This window comes from Anolis carolinensis, chromosome 4 (genome assembly GCF_035594765.1).
Source record: "Anolis carolinensis isolate JA03-04 chromosome 4, rAnoCar3.1.pri, whole genome shotgun sequence".
Taxonomy (NCBI): Eukaryota; Metazoa; Chordata; class Lepidosauria; order Squamata; family Dactyloidae; genus Anolis; species Anolis carolinensis.
This window is the reverse complement of record NC_085844.1, coordinates 27,604,826-27,610,803: the sequence shown is the minus strand read 5'-3', so window position 1 is coordinate 27,610,803 and position 5,978 is coordinate 27,604,826.

The window sequence follows — 5,978 nt, the reverse complement described above, 5'->3', positions numbered from 1 at the left end:
TGTAGAATTGGATTAGCCTTGTGGTGGTTACCTAACACATGATCTGTGGTAATTCAGGGCAAGGCCACCTTAATGCACCCTTATCCTACGTTACCCAAAGTTGGGTGAAACCCAAATCCAGCCTCACCATCTTCACTCTGTCCTACGGCAGCTGAGAGAGTCCCTGTGTGGACACATTTTGGGCCCAATCAAGCATCAATCACAGCAGATCGAATCTGAAAAATGGGTCAGTGCAGAATAGATGGTGATTGGTCTGACCCAGTTTCTTCTGGATCTGAGACAGCTTCCAGGGGAAAACAGAGGTCAACAAAATTCTTTCCCCTCTCTTAGGACTGTGTTACATGAGGTAGGAAAACTGGTATTGCAACTGGACTGCTACCAAAAGTACATCCATGTAATTACTGCTACTGGTTTTCCATTCCCTTCCAGTTCTCATATCCCTATTGATGGGTAAAACCCATCAATAGTTCCCCATTCTGCTACATTCCTATCACCTACCATGGTGTGATGGGTCTCTTCCATTATCTATGTAGCCATGGGGAGCAGGATTCTCCTCCTTCCCCCTGATAGTCTCAGTTTTCTTATCTGTCTGTCTATCCCCCCATCTGTCCGTCAGTCCATCCATCCATCCACCCATCCATCCATCTGCCTGTTTTTAGTGCTGAAAATGTGAAATTGCTCTACAATATAATTAAAAATCACAGTAGGGCAGCAAGGCAGGGTTCTGAGAGTATATGGAAGTATGCTAATGGGAACATGGATTAGGGAATTGGTGCAATTGCACCACTGAATAGAGATGTGATATTGAAGATGGTCTACATGGTATATATCTATTATCTATGTTAAGGGGACTGTAGTGGACCAGTGGGTTGATGTGATAAAATCTTTTATTCCCAGGGTCCTATCCTTTAAGACAAGAGTCAAGGAACATAAAAGGACTTTGAGCCATGCAGTGTGGAACAATTGAAGGGTATGACGTGGCATCTTTCCTTTCCTCCAGTGGGGAAGTTCTAAAAGAAGTGTTAGGGGATCCTATATATTTGTTAGGCTATCTTTATGCCTGGTCTTCAATTTGGAGCAACAGAGGTCAGTAGAGTAGCCATATGTGGAATGTATAGTCCCAAAGACTTCGTGCGTGATGTGTCTCTTGGAAATGAAATGTTTTTTGGACAACAACTCACAACCCACCCTCCTCAGCCAACAAAGGTATTGTAGTCCATATATTTAATCTTTCAAGGCAAGGGCTTCTTAATGTGGAATGGATGAGAAGATGACATCTTGTCTTTTGTCTCAGACAAAAGATCTGGTTTTGTGGGGAGAACAAACTATATTTACATTAGTTCATGTAGTTCATACCGGTGGTGAGGAATCAGATTAGACTGTACCAGAGTTTGAAACCTTTCTTTTAGCAGGAACATTGGACATGTTTGCCTGCGGATTCTAGGAGGTATAATCCAAAAAGTAATGTTTCTAAGCTCCACAGTGTGTGCAGCTCACATGTATCCTTTCAGCAAATGTTTTGTCTCATAAAACATGAGTCTGTATTTACTTTAAAGTGAATAATGTGATGTGTTTTCTCCCTACATTCCACCAGACCATATTTACTTCACTTCTTTGCAATATGCAGGAAGTATAATAAATGCAAAAATGCCCTTTAAAAATACAGCCAAGCTCTAGAGAACACACAGTAAATTAACTTTGCAAGCATAAACTACATATAAAAGTATGCAGTAAACCAGCCTCACATGACATAATAATTATTCATTACATTGATTGTGGTTCAGCCTAAAGACTAACCAAGAACAGGGCTCCTTTGTGCTCGGCAGTGGGAAAATGTAGAGTGATATACTGTCCCAGGCCTCCAAATGAACGAGACAGATCCAGGTTAAGTGAAAGACATAATGAATGATCTCATAGATTAATGGATGCAATATTCATTTGGTATTTTTTGTTTTCCCTTGAGGAGAAAGAAAAGAGGCTAGGGTGAGGGTGGGAATGGGTATGTATATACTTTGAATTATTTCTTTTCCTAGGCTCCCATGTTAAAATAGTTACTTTGAAGCACATCCCATAGATTTCAATAGAGCTTATTTAAAGTTAGTTAGCTTTAAATGTAAATGAAATGTTACATGTAGATGCTGGGTGTTTTATTCACCCCAAATTAACCCAGAGCATGGGGAAGTTACTTTTTGGGACTACAATTTCACCAAACTACTTCCAAAAGTAATGTTTCTACATAAGCCCAAGTTAGGGTTTGAGGAGCTGAAAAATAACTTTCACAAGGTTTTAAATACCTGTTGTTCCTTTGAAAATTTCTCTTCCTCCCCCCTCTCAAAAGGGTACTTGGGTAGTCATTTGTCATATTTGTATATCATTACATTATAACCCGCCTACTCATCCCAATCTAATGCAAACCAAAGAAGGTAGGAAGCAAGGAATGGTGCATCGAAGCTCTAAGGAACAGTATTTTATTTTTGTATTCATTTATTTAACCTCTGACCAAGTAACATGTATGAATAGCATGACTTTGCTATTTGATATTGGATGATAGATTGTTATAAAAGGATGTTTCTTTGTATTAAATGTAAATGGATGGTTTGAAAAATGTTGCAAGTCAAACATATATATGGGATAAGTCAGATATATATCTATCTATCCTGGAGAGGTAATTACAAGAGATATTATTTTTAGTGAGATATATTAGGAAAGAGATGGCTGTATTGCTAGAAAAAGACGGGTAGGCTGTCTTATTACGAAGAGGAAAGACTTTATTATTTGAAATGTCTTATTAAGATAGATTGCCTGTTAAAAGTGGTTAATATCAGGAGCTAGGATAATCCTTATGTTAGCTGATGAAGATTAATAAGATTAATAGTGTGTTATTTGATAAGGATTACTAACCCTTTATTGACTTTTTGTAGGAAATGAGTGCAGTTGGTTCTCCACATTTCCAGGTTTGATTATTCGTGGATTAATATAGTCTCTCTCGAAATCTCGATGTCTTCCAATGCATCTCTATGGTCAACTTTTGTTGGATTTTGACCAAAGAGTTGCACTATAGTGCTGGAGGACTGATCTGGAAGTTATATTTTGCAGTGATGGACCCCAGTTAGCAATTTCCATACAAATGTACTCAGGGAAACATCAATATTTTTAGGCAGCAGAAGTCTCCATTTGTCACTGCTATTCAGGAATAATTAATAAACCCCATTCCTTTGGCTTCCCTAATCTTGCCAGGATTGAAATCAGTTTGACTGCTATTTATCTTGGGAGATTTGCAATAGGAGCTGTTTTCAAGGTGTGTGTTGGCCCTTGCGATGACAACTTGTTCTTTGCTAGTGATGTTGTAATTATATTTTCTGCCAATTTGTGTTGGAAGAGTAAATGGAACAGCGGAAAATGGCTATGCCAATACAGATGTTCAAATAAACATTATTATTATTATTATTATTATTATTATTATTATTATTATTATTATTATTATTTTATACATCTACTCCAACATTTTTGCACTAAGCAGCATTTTGTAATTGGCAAAAAACATGTCTCAGATAACATTCAGAGAGAATTTGAAAACACCATGTTTTTATGCTCTGAACCTGAGCATTGTCCAAAAGGCCAGACACCCTGCCTGTATTTATAATGAATTTCTCTTAAGTATGCTCAAAATATGTATCTTTATAAAAATATAAATGAATAAGAAAAAAAATACAGCCTGGAAAATGCACAACAACCCAATATAAATAACTCTTTATTGATAGAACTTATTCCTTTTCTGCACATAAGTGGAAGGCATTATCCTCTTCCCACTCCTTCTATATCATGTTTTCCCCGAAAATAAAGCAGTATCTTATATTAATTTTTGTTCCCAAAGATCTGCTAGGTCTTATTTTCAGGAAAACATGGTAAGATGCTTAGTCTTCTCTGCCAAATAGTGCTGATGTCTCACTAAAAGACAATTCCCAAGATTCCATAGCACTGAGCCATGGGAGTTGAAGTGGCATCAAACTGCATTAATGCCACAGTGTAGATGCACTGAGCTATTTAGCTTTTTGCTGTAGAAGATCCCACAAACTTGTCTTCCCAATAAAGTAATAAAGTAAATAACTAACCATTGACTGCCTTTCATTAAAAATGCACTACCTGAATTGGATTATTTGCTTTTCACTGGATGGATGGGCAGACTCTATGGTCCAACATAATGTTCACTTGGAAAGTATGTGTGAATGTAATGAAATGTTATGTTCTGGTACTAGGGGCAATATAACCTCTTCATAAGGCTCTTTCAGACCGTAACGTTGCACAGCAAAAGGAAAGGTGCTCGTGTTGCCTCACATAGCCTCCATCCTTCCTCCATTATATGGTGGGGACAGGACAGGGTGTGTTGGCACCCTACCCTGCCTCCATCAGATGGCAGAAAGGGGAGAAAAATGTGGTTGCTTGACTATGGACCCCTTCACACGGGGCATTTTTGCCCCATTTTATGGCAAGGATGGGACCTGCCATGCACCATCACATGATGCACCGTAGGCCCTGCCCACATTCCTCCCAAAGTGGAGGGGAATTGAGCTACCCAAACTTCACTTTCCTCCCTGTAGTGGTGAGGAAAGCACCTTTTGGCACTTCCTCTCCACTTTGGGAGGAATGTGGGCAGGGCCTACGGTGCATCGTGTGATGGTGCATGGCAGATCCCATCCTTGCCACAAATTAAAGTGGCAAAATGGGGCAAAAATGCCCCGTGTGAAGGGGTCCATAGTCAAGCAACCACCCTAGATACAACAGATGGCACCATTAGTAGGTTTTGTTCTGTGTCTTCAAGTCATTTCTGACTTATGGCAACACTAAGATGATTCTTTCACGTGATTTTCAGATGGTATATTTACATTGTAAATTAACACTTTAACCGTCATGGCACAATGCTATGGAAATTGCAGTTTTACAATGCCTTTAGACTTTTCTGCCAAAGTTCTGGTGCCTCACTAAACTACAACTCCTAAGATTCACTAGCATTGAACCGTGGCATTTAAAGTGGTGTCAAACTGTTTTAATTCTACAGTTTATATGGAGCCCAAGAGCATACTAACTTGCCCAGCATCACACAGTGGGTTTTCATGGCTGAACCATGGGATTCAAACCCTGGTTTCTGGAGTTGTAGTTCAACACTCAAAACACCACACTAGTTCTATTTGGATGTCTGATGTGTGCTACATAGTCTGCAAAGGATACATTTGTGCTATTGGCTTAGGTCCTGCAGTTACCTTTCTTGTCTATTAGGGTTTACAGCAGGCATGACTTTCCAGATGTTATTGAATTGAATTCCAAACCCCATAAGCCCTAGCAAGCCATCCAACTATTATCGAATTTTGGAAGATGTAATTCAGCCATATATCTAGAGGGCCACATAGGCTCCCCACTTGCAGTTTAAAGCAAAATCACTGAAACAAGAGTGTGGAAAGTTTGCTCTTTGGACATAAACTAATCACACAGCCAAATAATATCCTGCTTCTGATCTAGGAATGTGCAGCAGTAGGGCATATAGATAATTCACTCACAGTGAGTCTCTCTCTCTCTCTCTCTCTCTCTCTCTCTCTCTCTCTCTCTCATGTGTGTGTGTGTGTGTGTGTCCCTCCTCCCTTTCTTTCTTGCATGTTTCAGATGAGGTTATGCCAAACTCCTAGCCATTTTGGTTTCTTCAGCAAAAGCCCTTAGAGAATTATAAGTATCTGTATTGCTTTCTTTCTAACAAAAGACCATTGTGACATAGAAAATTACCTTGCTACTTTGTCATCTAAAAGGCAGGAAGAAGAAAAAGAAAAATCTCCTTATTCAGTCTGCTTATCACTCAAAAGTTCATAAAACCTTCAATTAGCGCCAAGGAAATAATTTTACTTCATATTGACCAAGTGATTTAATTAGGAAAAGGAACACATGAACACACCTATGCATACTCACAGACAACCTGTGCACAGAACCTTTCT